Raw genomic sequence first — 19,416 nt, 5'->3', positions numbered from 1 at the left:
AATTATAACAACATACTGTAATAAAGTGATCTGAATGGAATCTTAGCAACCTCAGATGTGTGTAGCTTTCTTCACCCTTTGCTAGAGTTGTCCTGGTGTTGGACTACCTCTGGGATCAGCAGAACTATCTATTACTAAAAAAAAGAGCCATACGGCTTCATTTCGGCGATGTAAAATTACATCGGCAAAGTGGATATTAGATCCGACATTATTTCGAAGCCGAATGTTTGTAGAGATTATGCAAGTTTCGTAAGTCGACCTTTCGTAAGTTAATATCTTCGGACCGGAGTTGACCGCAGATAGCGGATAAGAGTTGACTAGTGTATTGACCTCTGAGGTACATTTAATACAGAGTAAAAGTGTAACGTAACATTTGTTGTTTAATAAGGAAATACCCATTTCACACACACAACTTCTCCTTGCCACTGGACGAATATTAATGAAAAATTGGTATTTGGCTACTAAATACTTTTAATGGAACAATTCTTTCTCCACCCCTCAACTAATGCCTTTTATTTCTAAACAGAAAAGGCAAACTCCTTTTGTTGATATTTGGTCTCCATCGAGATAACCGAGCTCAAGATTATTAGTGAAGCAAGGCTTTCAGGGAAGAGAGGGTACCATCTCGGTACTCTAAACCCAAACAAGTATGTTATATCTGAATTAGTGCGAGTTCTTTTGTCAATTTTTAGGGGTAAAAACCCGAGTTTCCAGGAGTCAAAAACTTACTTGCTTCTTCCAAACTGCGGAACTGGAAAATTCTATTCGCTTCTAGAATCAAACACCTCTGGTGGTGTTTTTTTCTGGAGATCCAGCGATATGGAGGTAAATACATACCGTTTTCATGTCCACACGAAATTTATGAGGCCGTTTCTGCCCCACAGAAAGACATTCACAAACATACACGCCTACGGTGGAATTTGAGTCAGCTACCTATAGGGTGAACAACGAAGCGCTATCCGCTCGCCAAGCCAGATCGGCAGCTGGATGAATTTAATGAAAATTGGTATTTCGGATCGCTAATAAAATATGTCAAGTCATTTCAATTCGGATTTAAATTAGATCGTTTTTTAGCGGCATAGTCAGGCAAAACAAAAAGTATATGTTTACAGTTCCTAAGACTTCGAGGTGGACGCGTCAAGAATAATAGAAGAATGTTATTACGAAACGCACCTTTTGGTATGACTCATTCTCTCTCTCTCTCCCCCCGACCATTTTTTCCTTTGTTATCGGTGTTTTTATTCACACGGTTAAGCCCTAACATAACATTATGTATGATTTTGTTTAATTCAGTGGAGGTCTGATAATAATAATAAAATATAAGAATATTTTTAATTATAAGGCGAATGCTGTTTATTATTTTTTTTTTGGTAGTTTTCTGTCATTACATAAAATTATAAAATTACGCCTGACTGCATGGATTATTTGGTACAGCCATTCAGAACCTGCATAGTACTATTGCGGTAGTCAGAACAATGACCATTGTCAATAAAACACGCTGGTTTTTAAGATGAGAACTTTAGACAAGTAGCAGTTTCCTCTCATTCTGTCTATCACAATGGGCCTATACTATATGACTGAACAATTGTACAAGGGAAGTAAATATGAAGGAAAGTTTATCTACCAGTCGGATTGGTTGGCGCGAAATACAACATCGATTGTTGATTAAGAGTTAAAGATAACATGAAGTAACGTCGAATCCCTTTAACAATAATGCCTACTTAAGCATTTTTCCCTTTCAGAAATGTTTAATATGAATTTCAAAATAATTATCAATACATAGCATCAAGTGAAATAATATAATTTTATGGCAATAATATATACCAATAAGATATTGATAATTTATAAGATTTTTTTTGTTTTATTGTCTTTAGTTTATTGTGCTTTATTGATGTGTAATAACACACGAAGGAATGTTTGAAGTGACAGAATGGCTCTGCCAGTTGGCAACTTAATGTCTCTACCACTTCTTACAGCAATGCGGGCTTGAATTTGGGTTACTGCCATGTTGAAAAATATAGGAATATTTTTTATTATAAGGAGAATAGTGTGTTTTAGTCTTTTGACATTACAGAGAACTTCGTCTAAAAACCTTTATGAGTTCCCCCCCCCCCAACTGCATGTCAGTTAGCCGAATCTCATACGGAGGTGAAAGGTTCCCCCTTCAGAAATTCGAGTTTTTCATCTCACAAAACAGGTCAGAAAACCACGCATTTGATATACAATTAGCCTTATAGCCTTACGTTCTGTGGTCGTAATTGATAAATAACCAATAAGATTATGTCAGAATTTTTTTTTTCGTAATTTTCCGTGTCTTTATAATATCGGCAAAATGCCCTTTTCAGCTCGTTATAGGTCCTAAAGTTTCTACTATCGGATGGCCGTTTATTGGTCGAGTCAGGTATATAAAAGCTCCAGGTGGCTTTTCCGTAGCGATTGTTATATTTATATGTGAGGCAGTCTGTTGAATGCATTTTATTTATTTATTTATTTATTTTATTTTTTTTTATCTGGTATGCTGTTCTAGTTATTCTGTAAATAGGACTGAAGAAATCTCTTAATATAACTATGTAGTGGCATATATCGTTTACTTTAAATAGTTCATGATCTGCCCCCCGTGATGAGTGCGCCATCGCTTTGTTCTCAGAAAAGCATTTTTTCTATTTTATATTCGTCATTGTAATCCGTTAAGTTTGTAGTCAGAGATATAAATATTAATAATAATGTAGTCATTAAAAGGAAGAACTTTACCGCTTCTCTTTGGCATATCCGAATTGCCAGCACCACTAATCTTAACCCTCGAGTTACTTGAGCACAAGCACTGCGATACAGCGACAGTCGATCTGATAACCGAGAACGACGAGCGATTTAAAACTTACGAATTGTCTATTATTAAAAGAAGTAGAATGGGAGTTCATGTCTTTCATCATCGGCCTTTGGAGTATAAAGATTGCTGAGGGTCAGCAGGTAGTAATAGGGGAAGTTAAAGAAAGGTAGAGTAGGATAGTAGGAGGTAAAAAGAGGCCTCAGTCAACATGTTTAGCTGTGTAACCCAGAGGTTGTGGCTAAAAGGTCTGTAAAACATAATCTCCTTACCCCTGTTCTAAAAAAAAACTTAAAATTTATACTTCACTTTATACGAAAAAGATAACTTTAGGTTACATTAATCCAGGTGTCTGGAGACGTTCTCTCGTAACCCCTAAAAAAAGAAAAAGTTTGTTAAAATTTGGAACTTAGATTATTCTTAAACTATGCCTTACAACTGAAAAAGAAAAAAAAGAAAAAAAAAACTGCGATAGCAGGATCCGTATTGAGATTGAGGTGGACTTTTTCAACCAGAGAACCGAGAGTTGGGGGAAGAACCCGGCCTGAGTGATGCAGCCCACAAGGAGCTGCACCGCCTCGACGTAAGCCTTCGCAGCCCGGGTTCTCAGGTCTACCCCCTCCTTAGTGAGCTAGAGAAACCAATAAGTTGTACAACAGAATTAAGTATTTAGTTGGTCCTGAAAGGAGGACAAGTTTTTAGTTTGCCCTTAACTCTTTTTTTGTTGTATTTTTCTGTAAGATTTGAGAAGCTACTATTTTTTCCCGGCAATTTATTATTTGGTGAAGAGCTTTATACAGACTCCTTTCCGTTTCTTCGTTTAATTCAGGGATTCCTTTTAGCTGTGCTGGGTTTAGTTCACTTAATCTTTCTATATAGAGGTCTCCCCATTCGAAGCTTATGGTCTCAGGACCTGTGAGGAGGAGTATATTGTCTATAATCCTCCAAAGGGCAATAGACTATTTTGTCTATTGCCCTTTGGAGGATTACCTCGGAGTTTTCTGGGATTAAACGCATTTGAACCCTTTGGGCGTCCACGGCGGGGATGGATTCTTCCTCCGATTCCTCGGCTGAGGAAATATTGCCTTTTCTTGATTTTTCAGTCTCTTCTTGATTTTCTATTCTGATCTCCCTTTCTTCCTCTTCCTCAGAGTCAGATACTTCTGGGCATGTGTTATCTGGTTTTGTTCTCTTCGTTTCTCCCTCTTCAGGGTTGATTGGTCTTTTTTCTGTGTTGTTGCTGGCTTCCATTTCTTCTACTTCTGTGGTCTCTTCCATCTTGATGCGAGTTTTCCTTGCGTTACGTTTCTTTTTTTTTCTTTATTTTCCATTCTGAGTTTTTCGTGGTGGCGGCTTGATTTCCTGTTGTTACTGTCACGATAGCTGTGGGTTGAATGACTGGAGAGTCTTCCTGCTCGGTTGTTTTAGGTTCCTCTGCTGTTTTGCCTATAACTAGAATGTCGTCCTTTTTTTCGGGTTCAGGTTTATTTACTGGAGTGGTTGCTGGGGTTGGCGATATAGCACCTCCTATTCGTTCTGCTTTTGTCCTGTTGGGACAAACGTCTACCTTGTGGGTTGTATTTCCACATTTCAGGCAAGGTGCCTCACACTGGGCTAGGGCATGTCCTGCCGCCATGCAGTTCCTGCATTTTTTCTTGGGGCAGTCTGCACCTAGGTGTTCGAGTGATCCGCACCGAAAACATTGCTTTTTTACACCAGGGCAGTTGACTACTACCCTGGCAGAGCCTAGAAATACAAAGTTGGGGACTTCGGCCTTCATCTCCATAAGGAAGGTCACCTCGCCAGTCTTCCAGTCGGGGTAGTCAGCATCATTGGTGATTTTTATGTCCCATACGTCTCCTCATTTTGAGAAAACCTTTTTTATTATCTGCACTCCCTTCCTTTAATAATTTGTGAGGTCAACAAGTCTTCATCATCGGCCTGTAGAGTAAGATAGACTGAGAGTCAGCAGATAGTGGGAGAGGAAATATAAAGATAGAGTAGTAGGGTAGGTGAAAGAGGCCTCAGTTGACCTGTTTTAGCTGTTTGCCACCCAGGAGATTCTAAAACGGTCGTTGATTTTTCACTTTAGAAGAAAAAGGAAAAATCCTAAAAAGGAAACATGGAACAAAAACAAAAACATGAAGTACAGAGAAAATAAAACTATATAGAAAGAACTGGAAACCAAAAAAGATGGGGGAAAAGGGTCTGGTCTAAGTGATGCAGCTCTCAAGAAGCTGCACCGCCTCGCTGTAGGCCTTCGCCGCTCAGGTTCTCAGGCCCTCCCCCAACTGTTGGAACTAGAGAGCTATTGCTGTGGACAGGAAACCATGGGATGGTTATTGTGACTGTCGCTTTTTGTGGGCAGTCATTATTCTTTTAGCCACCTCACTTCCCTTGGCCATGTCTAATTTGGAGAGAGCTGTGAAGAACGCCGATGCCGCCTCCTCGTCTATGTCCATGGCTAGCTGTACTTGCTCAGGGGTGATTTGGCTGATGTCTTCAACAAATATGTCACCCTATTTTGCACTAACTACGTTTGGACCATATTTCCCAGTGAGGAGGAGCTCAGGTTCCCCTATTCTCACTATTGCGTCTTGAAATTTTCCTCCCACCCCAGGAATACCTTTAACTAGATGCTTTAGAGTCTCCCCCGCTTTTGCATGAGGAGTCTCCAATTCTTCTGTTTCTGCTGGTTTTATTTTTTTCATCTCTTTTTCCTCTGGACTCAGAGGTCTTTTGAAGGGGGCGCTGCTTGCCTCCATGTTTTCTGTTTTATTTACTTTTCCTTCTGCAGTGATTTCATCATGTGACACAGCTTGTTTATTGGCCGTTTCTCGCTTCTTCTCTTTCTTGGGTGTGCAGGCTATGGTTTCTGTGGCGGCTGCCTTTTCTTCTATAGCCGTTATTTTGCCGTATGCCTCGTTTATAGTTGGAAAATCCGTGTTTTCCGACTCTTGTTCTGTAGTAGCTGTAGGCTTCTCTACTGAGGAGACTGTGACTGGTATAATAGCACCTCCCATCCTTTCTGCATGCGTTCTTGATGGGCAGGTGTTAACTTTGTGGTCTTTGCACCCGCATTTGAGGCAAGCCATGAGACATTTGTCCAGTGAATGACTTGTCGTTAGGCAGTTTTTGCATGTCAGTTTTGGGCAGTTCGCTCCTAGATGGTCGAAGGATCCACATCGGAAGCATTGCTTCTTAACGACAGGGTAGTTTACCATTACCCTAGCGGATCCGATGTTGACGAAGTTTGGAACCGCTGTTTTCATCTCGAGCGAGATGTTTACTTCCCCCGACTTCCATTGGGGGTTGTCTGCATCGTTTAAGATTTGTATGTTTCGAACAACACCCCGTTTCCCAAACACTTCGTGGATTATTTTTTCATCACATTGTATATATTCCAAGGGGAATCTGGAGATTTGGAGCAGTTTGATAATGCTCCCCACCATGAACGGAAAAATTTTCTTTCCGTTACATTGAAACCCTTTGAGCAACTTGTCCCTAGTCTCGGCGCTCCTAACTACAACTTGGTATCTGCCATTACCGAAAGGAGTGAATCCAAATATCTGGTCCGCACCGACGCAGTCAATCAGGGCTTTAGCCAATAGTCGGGGTCTTAGATCAGCGTCAGTCTCGATGCCGAGAGTCCGCGTGAGCGGCAAAACATTGGCCATAGCTGGCGAGGGGGGGCTAACTATTCCCACCCCCAAGTGTTTATTATTGCCCCGGTCCGGGGTTTAGGAAGATCTGTAAATCTCCGTTAAATATATCGTGAGGCCCGATGGGACTCGTACCGATATCAACGGTTATGAACAGATGCTCAGTTTGTTTGTTTCACGAAAAAACGCGAAGTCTTCCGAGAACATATACTACACACTTGATCTAAGCCAAAAGGCCGAGAAGCGATCCCTTCCTTTAAAAGAAGTAGAATGGGAGTTGATGTCTTTCATCATCGGTCTTTGGAGTATAAAGATTGCTGAGGGTCAGCAGGTAGTAATAGGGGAGATTAAAGAAAGGTAGAGTAGGATAGTAGTAGGTAAAAAGAGGCCTCAGTTAAACCGTTTAGCTCTATAACCCAGAGGTTGTGGCTAAAAGGTTGTGGCTAAAAGGTCTGTAAAACATCATCTCCTTACACCTGTTCTAAAAAAAATCTTTGAAATAAACTTTTCTTATATGCGCTCGTAATATACTTTTAAATTAACAGTTTAACTGATCAGGTGTCTTTGGAGGTCATCTTCTAACACCTGTTTTAGTATAAAACTTAAATCGGATTTATATATATATATATATATATATATATATATATATATATATATATATATATATATTTCAAAAAATAGATTTAATGACTCCAAGACCGAGATAACATATAAAGATTTTAATGATAAATACTACTAGTTTCGGCATATAGCAGCCTTCTTCAGGTATTTATAAAGGAAAGGAATACTAATAAACATTGAATTATTTAAACAAACTGGAAATTACAGGTACAAATTGCCTCACATAATCGATACATAAAAACGTTGTATTTTTCAAGTTGTTCCAACTGGCGTGCCATTGTTTGTTGCAATTGTGCGTGCAAGTTCACGTGAACGCCAATATTGAATAACTGCAGCATGGCTATCTGGGATGTTATAACTTAAATTATTATTTAAGTGGACCGGGTTCAGTAGGATTTCCCTTGATTCTACGATTTTCCTTTCAAACTCATCTTCACAGCGAAAAATATTTTCTGATCTATTCCAGCATACAGAGTGGCTTTGTTGGTCATCATTAGGATTATTTGAAAAAAGAACATGACTGGATAACGCAGTTGCATGAGATCTTTTGTATGAGATGTCTCTCTTATGCTCTTCTATGCGTTGTTCAATACATTTGTTAGTTTGACCAAAGTATGGGATATTGCAATCACACCACAATTTATATACTCCAGGGTACTTAAGGTTGTGATGAGTAGGTTTTGGATGGCTGATTAGAGAGCGGATTTTTGGAAGTGTGGTGAAGAAGGTCCTGATATTATATTTTTTAAGGACTTTAGCTATTTTCTTAGAGACTGTGCTAATGTATGGAATGGAGATGCTACCTTTAAAATTAATAGTCTCTGTTGTGCACTGCTTAGGAGGGTTCAGAAGAAATTTCTTAATTGTTTTTTCAGAGTATCCATTTTGTTTAAAAATAAGAGTGAGGTGATTCATTTCTTTTTGTAGTTCATCTTGTTCATTTAAGAGAGAACGTGCTCTGTGTCCTAAGGTAGATATAATTCCAAGTTTTTGTGGTGGAAAATGATGAGAAAGATTATGCAGATATCTATTAGTATGCGTAGGTTTTCTGTACATAGAGATTTTTAATCTTTCAGAGCATCGTGTAAGCATAACATCCAAAAAAGGTAAAGAGTTATTATTTTCTATATCAGCAGTAAATTTTATATTAGGATGTTGGATGTTTAGATGACGAAGAAAATCTGTGAGAGATGTGTGCCCGTGATTCCAAATAATGAATATATCATCAACATATCTTTTCCAAACTTTTGGTTTAAATGAGAAGGAAGATATGGCTTTCTTTTCAAAGTCTTCAAGGAAGATGTTAGCTAGCACTGGGGACAAAGGGTTGCCCATTGCCAGGCCTTGTTTTTGTTGGTAAATGGAGTCCTTATATCTGAAGTAACCAGAATGAATGCAATGCTTTAATAAAGTGAACATTTTTTTGGATAATTTATCCTGTAGTAATGTAAGTACCTCGTCCGTAGGAACGTTAGTAAATAAAGATATAATGTCCAAACTAGCTAGAATATCATTATCATCGATGGGAATATCTTTAATATGAGAAACAAAATCTGTGGTGTTTTTGATGAAAGATGAAGATTTATTGAAGAAACACTTGAGGTACTTTGCTAAATATTTTGAAAGTTTATATGTAGGTGAATCAATTCCTTCCACAGAATTCACTTCAATTCTTTCCGTAGAAACTAAAACGAAGTAATTTATTTATAGCTTCATTAAAATTTTCATGCTCATTCGTGTTGTTGGCTTTCCTCAAAAATTTCCAAAAATGTATTCTAAAAATAAACAAAAAATATAAAACGATTATATTCTTCTATACTTATAGAAGAATATATTTTATGCAGTGTTTGGCACTAAATGAGAATCACTTTTCTAATCGAGCCATAAATCTCATGCTGGAATAACAAGAATGTATTCCAATATGATCCTGTGATCTATGGAAATATGCAGGTTTTATTTTAATGGTTTTTTCTTCTTAATTTTATTTTAATTCATAAACGTCAAGTAAAATGATATGTTTAATTATACATCAATGTTAATATATATATAGTAATAAGATAGTGATAATTTATAATGGTTAAATATCTTTAGTATATTACGTCATTTATCTATAATGATTTTTAAATATCCATTACAATGCACATTATTTCATCTTTATATTATTTTTGCAATTATTAAATTATTATTAGTGCAAAGCGGCAAATTCACTCTATTATACCATTCTGTATCTTTACTGTTTTCTGGACTGAACTGCTATAATTTCTTCAAAACGTACTGCAGCGAAACAGAGGAGCGCTTGATTTCACAAAAATGGGTATAATCAGTTTTAATCCGTGAAATGTTAATATTTCAAACAAACTTATTACAAAATCTCATGTATAGAATTAATATTAAAAAATAAACGCAACAGAAAATAAAATAAAACTGTTAATAATAATAATATAATGATTCGTTGAAATATTCATAGATGGCGCCACCAAATGGTACAACTTAAACGATATTATTACAATACTGTTATGCTTTATTAGTTTATTTTATGCTACTTTTTATTATTTAAAATTTTTTTACATATAAATTTCTTTAAGAGGAAATTTCCTTCACGAATACATAAATATTTTTCTTCTAGAATTAGTGAAAAGAAAAATATACATTATATTCTAGTTACTTTTCATTGACACACCATAATCTAGATTTCATAAGCTAAATAGATTAGATCAAGTAAGTGTAGTGTCTTTAAGATCATACTTCACAGGATCATTTCTGTAGTGTGTTCAGCGAGTTCGGACTCTGAAACTCGCAGCAAACTCAACCACGATGAGGAGCTGTGGGGTTTCCTCCTGAGCGCGACGAGGGCTTGGGTTGCTACTTTTTCAGTGGCGATCTTTGCCGTGGATGACCGTTCTGCTTCCTCTTTTTAGAGAAAGTGGAGGGAGGAAACTCGTTCTGAGTGGTAACCAACCTTTTGCATTTTGTATAACTACATTTATATATATATATATATATATATATTATTTTTTTTTAAAATAGCGAGAATTATTTGCTTTTTCCATTATTAGCATGTAATTAACACTTTTTATTAGTGTTTAATATTTTCATCATATCCAAATACTAATATTAACTAAATTTATTTATAAAATGAATATAGTTGTTTAATAACAATGGATATTGTCTATGCACTGATATCACCATACTTGTCAAGGATTTAGGCCTAGAGTGGCCTGTTTTGGCCTTAGAAGTGACGTCGATTTTCTTAAGATGACGTTCTGTTCCCCCCCCCCCCCCCCCCCTTAATAGTTTGTCATTTAAAGCTTGTTTTGGTAATCTCTCTGTTTTCATTCTTTCATTTATGTTTATATTTTTTAATTTTGTTTTATTGTGAAGATTTCACTTCCATACAATAGAACTCGTAGATATCCTTCCATACCACGGAATATTACCATCAAACAAATTACGGAAAGTAGTAGTAGTGATCATGCGCTTCTGCGGAATATTTTCCAGGATGGGAAAGCTTGGAGACAAATAATTACATCAATAAATTTTTATTTAATTGTCTTTTTTTTCACAAGTAGATTCCGGGGGGGGGGGGAGTGCCCCGTTTGTCCCTCTTAGGACGCCCATGATAGGGACTAAAAACTTTATGCGTGCCATAATTAATCGCATTTCATTAATTTCGTATTGTTAAAACCATTCAAAGAAATTTTGAGATGACGATCATCCTTGCTCTCAAGTCAGTGGTATAAATTTATTGACCTTTGAGTAAATTTATAAAATTTGTTCTAGGTATTTTTTTTCCCACATTTTTTGCGTTTAATCGATTTAAATATTTTATATTCACTAAAGTAACCTGAATTGATTTGCCAATTTGGTTTATTTTTGATATTTTGATAGTTTCGTATTTAATTTGTATTTTAAGAGTAGATGAAATTATCCTCGTCAAAATCCATTGACCTTTAAAACAGGATACTTTTTTTTTATATTTAGGTTAAGGGATATTACATCCCACAATATGGGATGTAATGTAATATCCCTTAACCTAAATAATTTCACGTCGCCGAATTGAAGCCTTTAATTCTTCATATAATTAGTAATTTATAATTAATAATAAAAAGGAGTAATTTATGTTGGACCTACGCCAACTCACCTCCCTCCCTCCAGGCAACTGAAAGGAGGAATAAATTTGAGTGGAATTTTGATCTATATGTTCTCCAAACTATATCACAAGTATATACGAAAATAATCAAATACAAATAAGATTAAATCACGAGCTATCATATACGAGAGAGATAAACCAAGGGGTCCGACAGGGATGTCCCCTCTCAGCAACTCTTTTTAATATCTACTTAAATGAAATAATAATAAAATGGAATAAAAAATTACATCAAGGAATTAAACTTTCTCATACAGTAAACTTAAACACTCTCCTCTTTTCCGACGACCAAATAATAATTACAAATTCTGAAGATAACTTACAGAAAGCTATTTTAAATCTAAATGAGATATCCAAGGATTATGGTATGATAATATCAACGGAAAAATGAAAAACTATGGCCTTTAAAGGACAAGATCCAGCAAGAACTAAAATAGTAATAGGTAACAAGATCTTAGAACAGGTGAATTCATTTAATTACCTAGGATGTATGATCACATATGAAAATGAAAAAGATATAAACGTAAAAATTGCAAAATATTTAAAAATAATGGGTGTAATTAACTCTATGTTTAAACCAAACCCAGTTCAAAAACAAACCAGGCTAAAAGTATACAATACATTAGCCTTACCGGTTTTAATGTATGGAAGCGAAATCTGGACAATAAAACAAATGTTTTATTCATGGCCTTCAGATTTATTCTTCCCTTTGCAATCCTGATCTTTATTTCTTTTTTACAGTCCAAGTCATATGTCACACTTCCCAAATATGTGAATTGTTCTACATTTTCTGTATCAGTTCCATCCACTTGTATCTTTTGTTTCATGTTCTTCTCACCAAATATCATTGTCTTTGTTTTTTCAAAGTTCATAATAAGTCCTAATCTCTTCCCTTCCTCATTTAACAGTTTCAGTGTTTTTTTGTAGTTCTCTTTCGTCTTCTTCAGTAATAACAATGTCATCTGCAAATCTCAGATTGTTAATTCTCATTCCGTGTACAGATATTCCTTTTGCATCTTCCTTCGTTTTATTCATTGCTCTTTCTAAATGTGCGATGAAAATGCTTGGTGATATTGGGTCTCCTTGTCTAGTATCTCTGCGAGTTTCTTGACTTCGTGGGTAATGATAAAATATATAAATATTCTTCTTTATAAGAAGGAGAATGCTATTTCATTATTTTTACAACTATCGCTTTTGTTCTTTTTCTTCAGCCACATCAAGTTAAAACGGATTGTTCGTACAGCTGTTTAGAACTGACGAACATTGTAATATCGACTTAGTAGCGAGCACTCTGTTTCCACTGCCAATTTACGTTTTATTTGGTTTTTGATTCATCATGGCAGGAGTTAGACACTTTTTAGTGTTCAGTACAATGTGTAATAAAAAGTGCTGGTTATTTTTCACGAAGTGCGATTGCCTCTCAATACGACCTACCTCATTTGCTCTGCACTATATAATAGAACAGCACTGTAGAAGGAAAGCGAATTCAAATAAAAAAAATTATTCATTGTACTGATCAGCTTAATAGAGTCATGTGGAGAATGCACATTACTATTTGTTTATCAGGTGAGTTGTTTGGCGCGAACGCAAACGGTTTGTTGATTGACATGAAATAACGTACTGGATAGAATCTATTTTCAGTAATTTCCCTCACGCCATTCATGTTCACTTCATTGAAACATGTGTACTGCACGCTGTTCTTTCGTTTTTATTCTTTGCATCTGTTCATCCTTCACGCTATCGAATTAATGTTCGATTGAGTGGACTGAGTTTCTCTTCCTTCTACTATGTTTGCGATGCTACAAACTTCTACTGTTTGGCTTATGAATAATACAAATATAGCCTTTTATAATACAAAAAAAAAAAAAAATCAAAAATTTGTTTTATAGTTCCATTCCCTCTACATGGTATTTTTGTACTCTGATTCTGAGCAAAAAAAAAAAAAAAAAAAAAATGAAGAGGGCTTTCTTATCGATCAAATTAAGTTATCTATTATAGTATGCAATTCAGGTAAAGGCTTGTTCCTTATAGAAGACATGATCGCTTGCCCAAGCGTCAGGCCATTAAAATCTTATCAAAATCGACCATATGGACGCTTGGACAAGCGATCATGTCTTCTATAAGGTCCGCGCTAATGCAATGCCGGCGAGTGTATTCTCGTAACTCATGGGTCAAATTTCGTACGAAACTTTCATAGTTTCTGCATTCTGAAATAATGTTGGATTTAACATCCACTTGATTTATAAAAAATATTAAACCATGATATTCTTTTATACTTATAGAAGAATATATCTTATGCAGTGTTTAGCACCAAATGAGAATCACTTCGTACAGATTTCGATTATTTATCTAATCGGGCAATAGTCTCATGCTGGAATAAAAAGATTTATAGTTTCCCTTATCCGCGCGGGATACGTTCCAAGACAACCCGCTGATACCTGAAACTGCGTATAGTACCGAACCCTATGTATACTATGTTTTTTCCTATACGTACATACGATAAAGTTTAATTCATAAATTATGCACAGTAAGACATTAATGACAATGACTAATACTAAAATAGAACAAGTATAACAACATACTGCATTAAAAATTATCTAGGTGTGAATGGAATCTGAGCAACCTCAGCATGTGTTGGTGTGTAGCTTTCTTCACCTTTGCAACGAGTTGCCCTGGTGTTCGACTACCACTGGGATCAGCCGAATTGTCTATTAGTAAAAGAAAAAGCATACAGCTTCATTTGGGTGATGCAAATTTACATCGACAAAGCAGATAAGATCCAACATTATTTCAGAGCCGAATGTTTGTAGAAACTAAGAAAGTCTCGTAAGTTGACCTGAGAACTTACGAGAATACAGCCATCGACATCCCCGAGTTGCACCGCCTACTTGACTTAGTAGCTAAGGCAACTCTGGGATGCCGAGGATTGTATTCTCGTAAGCTCTCAGCTCAACCTACAAGACTTTCTTAGTTTCTACAAACATCCGGCTTTGAAATAAGGTTGGATCTAATATTCACTTTGCCGATATTACCGATTTGCCGAATTAGAACTTGTTTATTTCCGGAATTTTCCATTTAATATCTTCGGACCGGGATTGACCCCGGATAGCAAACCCACGGATAAGAGGGAACTACTATATATTCCAATATGATCCTGTGATATACAGGCTTTATTTTAATGTTGTTTTTTTATTAAGCGTCAAGTAAATGATGAATGATATGTTTCATTATATTACAATGTCTAATGTCTAATATATACTAATAAGATTTGATTAATTTATTATTATTATTATTATTATTATTATTACGGGACACCTCCAGGGAGTCCAAGGACTCATCGTGGGAGGGCACACTACTCTTCTTCGCTAAATGCATCTCATCCTCTCCACTACTACTTAATGAGTGAATGAGTGAGAGTGATTGAGGAAATTAGTTAGTGATCGGATGATTGAGGGATTGACGGAGTTAGTTCGAGTGAAAAGGAAGAATAGGATTATTGAGATAGTATAGAGACTTTGAGTTAGTGTTCAACGATCTGGATTAACTACTGTGTTGTGAAAAAGTGTCTAGGAACTGTAATGAAAACATCTAAGGTAAATCCCAACCCATTTTGTAGCAGTAGAAATTAGCTTTCATGACAATGGAAAAACCCCCTGTAATTTCGAAGAAATATACAGGGAATTCCTAAGGTTAGGAACTATTTAAACGATAACTGGCCAGAAAAAATTAAACTCTACGAGCCATCCCCCCCCACACCCCCTGGTGGAATATGAATGGCCGGGCTCCCTTAACCTTCACTCTAAAGTAGACGAATCCCGAAGGCATTGATGAGGAAGACAAATGAGGGGAGCAACGCGATCCTCCCCCACCCAAAGTTCCCAATCAGGCAGACCCCTGGAAGAACACACTAGTAAAAGGCATAGAACTGTGGACAACCAAATAGAAGAAGAAACACCTGCACAAGAAGTCGAAGACGAAAGGTCCCCCAGTTATGAATAAAAGTAATGAACAACTCCAAGATTCAATACCACACCTTTGTCCTAAGCAGTGAAAGAAACCTCAAGGTGGTACTCCGAGGGGTAGCCGAAGGCATGACTCACGAGGAGATCACAACAGACCTCTCACAACAGGGCTTAACCCCAATCAAGATCAGCCGGATGCTCAGATCTGACAAACGACCGATGCCACTAGTGTTGGTTGAGGTCCACAACACTCAAAGACGAATCTACGAGATAACCGCCGTTCTGCGGCCTTAAGATAACAACCGAACCACTCAGGAAGACGGCATCAGCAGGGTAATGCCACCCTACAAAGGATGCAACCACTACCTCAAAAATCGCGGGCTACAAGTTCCACCCAACCTCCTCCCCTCAGGACCACTCGATGCATCCCGGCTGACCAGCCATCAAACCAACAAAACGTAGCCAAAAAAAGTCAGGAAAGGACTCAACCCAACACCAAAACCTATGCAGAAGCAGCCTGCCCAAAGGACATAATACACAGCAACCAAACAGGCTCCAACATCACAGCAATACTGACTGCCTCACTAGCCACTCTGCTGCAGGAATTCAGCAGAACCAATCCAACGCCATCCTCCACAACGAGATTCCTGCAGGGAACCCATTCCATACTGACAGCACTCAACAATGAACAAGACTAAAGTGAAATCCAATTCGCTCCTGATTGCTGCCTGGAACGCCAACGGCTTCACTAGCAAGATACTAGAACTACAAGAGTTTGCACTCAGATGCAACCCCAACATAATGCTGACAACCCAAAAGTGAGAGGATACACCATGTACCAAACGGACAGACCTGGCACCAGAGGGAGAGGCACTGCCATCTATATCAAATACTACCTCCACCATAATGCCACACCCAACCAACAGAACACCAACCTGGTGATTACAGGAATAGAAGTCCACACAAAGAACGCAGGAAGCCTCAAGATGTATGCCGCCTATAACTCACCAAGCAACCCTTTACTGACAGCAGACCTGGATGCCGTCCTTGGCACCACAGACCCCCTACCATCATAGCAGGAGACTTAAAACGCTAAGCACACAACCTGGTTCAGTACCACCAACAACAGAAGTGGCCACATACTACACAATACTCAACTCAGTTGTGGTAGCAGGACCCACTGAATACACTCATTACAGCCCCCATGGCAGAACAGATGTACTCGATATAGCAATCTTCAGAAACATCAGTTACCAGTACAAACTAGAAATGAGCAATGAATTATCATCAGACTACAACCCAATCCTGCTCAAACTTGACCTGCTCCAACTGGTCTTGCATGCCAAGACCAGTTTGCACACCTTCATAGCATGGGACAAGCTAGCCAAAATCCTACCAGAATACATTGGCCCTGCACTCATCATCCACAAAAAAGAAGAAATAGACGAAGCAGTAAGCAATCTAACAAACAAATCAAAAAAGCATCAGAAGCAGTCACCAAAACGACAGCCAATCACCTGACTAGACGGCTCCCAGAAAACATCATGGACCTAATCAGAACAAAAAACAAAGCCAGGGAAAGATACAACACACGAGCCCCACAGGACAAGAAAACTCTGAAAAACTTAACCAATCAAGTCAGAAAAGTACTTCAAAACCACTGGAATCAGGACTGGGAAAACAAACTGTCATCACTCCAGATGATTACACAATTCGGAAATTTTTTAAGATCCCCTGCACCAAACGCAATCCACTCCACCCCCATGTAAACTGAACATGGAACTGCACACACACTGATACAGGAAAAGTGGAAGCAATAGCAGACAACCTAGAAAAACTATGCAGTACATCATTCCCACATTTATAAAATCCACCAGCAGGTCAAGCGTACCTTAAGGCTGACCACGGACAAGCCAGAATGCATCACCCCCACTACTCCAATGGAAATAACCAACATCAGAAAATATCTAAACAACAAAAAAGCTCCAGGCCCAGATGGCATTACAAACAGAATCATCAAATTGCTTCCTAGAAGGGCTATTGTGCACCTGGTAAACATAGCCAATGCAATACTAAGGATACAACACTTCCCAACTCATAGAAAACCGCCGACATCATACCAATAAAAAAAGCCAGGAAACAATCTGCAATTCCTGCAAAGCTACCGTCCCATCAGTCTGCTATTCAACTTAGGAAAGATCGCCGAAAGAATCATCCTCTCAGGACTGCAAGAAAAATTCGACAAACAAGGAATCGTACCGAACGAAAAATTCGGCTTCCGACGTTAACACAGCAAGACGCAACAAATACGCCAACTAGTGGAACACATCACACAGGGATAAAACTGGAACCTGCACACAGCTGTGGTATTCCTGGATGTTGCCAAGGCCTTTGAAAAGGTATGGCATCAAGGCCTTTATTATCTATAAACTCATACAGGTTAACATACCAACAAACCTCATCTGGCTAATGAAATCATACCTCACCGGCAGATCCATGCAGATAAAAATAAACGCACAGTCTCAACTAGGCACAAAATCCTGGCAGTACCACCACAGGGATCCCTGCTAGCTCCCTTACTTTTCACAATCTACTTGGTCAACATCCCACAGAACCCAAGGACAACCATCGCAGCCCTATACACGGACGACGCTGCAATAATGACAAGATCTCTCCACCCACACCCGGCGATCAGTCATCTCCAGGACACCATCACAACACTAGAGAAATAGTGCTCAGACTGGAGGACAGAAGTAAACCCTCAAAAATGCTCAGCTATACTATTCACCAGAAGCAAAGCCCTCACCCAAGTTGACATTCAACTCCTTGGAAAAAAGATACCTTGGCAAATAGAAACCAGATACCTTGGAATATAGCTAGACAAAAACTCAATTTCAACAGCCATCAAAGACATCCAGAACCATAGCCCAACTCTATCCCCTCCCGCGATCAACCGCAAACTGGACACACGTAACAAGCTGCTACTATATCAGATGATAATACTACCAGTAATCAATCACATATGCATCCCCAGCATGGAATTACACATTCAAATCCAACATCCTGAAACCACAGAGGATACAAAACGGGTGATTCTAGACGCCCCATGGTTCGTCAGAAAAATGCAGATCCATAGAGAAACCGGAACCCCAGACATCCACTCCCTCCTTCACGATCAAATAGAAACGTTCTTCAGCAAGGCACACTCTCTCATCCCAACCCACTAATCAGACAAGCTTCCAGTTACAGCGAACACGACTCTCACAAACATAAAAGACCCAAGGCAATCCTGCTCTCAGCAGAACGCGGCTACTACTTAATTCTCCAACTACGACACAACTATCATCAACATCATCTATCGCCCATCATCACCAACAACACTGAGTGTTTTATTTTACTATACGTGTTTTGTGTTACTGACAGTTTACGTTTTATTTGGTTTTTGATGTCACCAAGGCAGGAATTAGACGTTTTTCAGTGTTACAGCGCAATAGGTAATAAAAAGCATTGGTTATCTTGCACGGACAGCGATTGCCTCTCAATACGACCTCATTCGCTCTGCAATATGACCGAACAACACTGTAGATGGAAAGCGAATTCAAATAAAAAAAAATGCAAAAAATAAAGTATACACTGTACTTATCAGCATAGTAGAGTCACGTGCAGGATGCATATCACTATTTGTTTGGCGCGAATTGATTGTTGATTGACATGAAATAACGTACTGCAGAGAATCCACTTCATTTCCCTCTCTTCATTCATGTTCACTAAACTGAAGTAGGTGTACTGTTACGCTGTTCTTTCGTTTTTATTCTTTGATTTTTCCTTTCTCATACATTTGCGATACTACAGACTTCTTCTGTTAGGCTTATGAATATTCGCTTTGTATATTACAAATATATCAGATTTTTTTTTTTTAGTTCCATTCCATCCATATGGTATTTTTGTACACTGATTCTGAACGAAAAAAAAAAAAAACCCTAGATGGGGTTTACTTGTCGATCAAATTAACGGGTTATCTATTATAGTATAATATTATCTTTAGTACAGTTATCATTAGAAATGCATTGTCAAGGCATTTCTAAGGTCATGAATAATAATAATTTTCTTGATCTAGATGAAAAAAAAAAAAAAAAGCATTTCAGATTGTCCCCTGCCTTTTTTTTTTTTTTTTTTCTTTTTCTTTTCACTAGTAACCAG

At 37.8% G+C, this 19,416-nt stretch overlaps 1 protein-coding gene, 1 non-coding gene and 1 pseudogene across 2 annotated transcripts in view; 2 read left to right on the top strand and 1 right to left on the bottom strand.

The window, feature by feature from the left end:
• The window catches only part of LOC150108030 (uncharacterized), a 60,699-nt gene that overhangs the window by 33,997 nt on the left and 7,286 nt on the right, over positions 1-19,416 (top strand). The gene's annotated exons all lie outside the window — the stretch shown is intronic.
• Positions 6,558-6,734, bottom strand: LOC150108033 (U2 spliceosomal RNA; annotated as a pseudogene).
• Positions 9,843-10,059, top strand: LOC150108032 (small nucleolar RNA U3). Its single transcript, XR_016548157.1, has one exon. It is a non-coding gene; the product is annotated as a small nucleolar RNA U3 (small nucleolar RNA).

The sequence above is a fragment of the Typopeltis vanoorti genome, chromosome 3, assembly GCF_054136105.1.
Source record: "Typopeltis vanoorti isolate ZY-2024b chromosome 3, IOZ_Tvanoo_1.0, whole genome shotgun sequence".
Lineage (NCBI taxonomy): Eukaryota > Metazoa > Arthropoda > Arachnida > Uropygi > Thelyphonidae > Typopeltis > Typopeltis vanoorti.
This window is presented reverse-complemented; position numbering and strand designations above follow the sequence as displayed.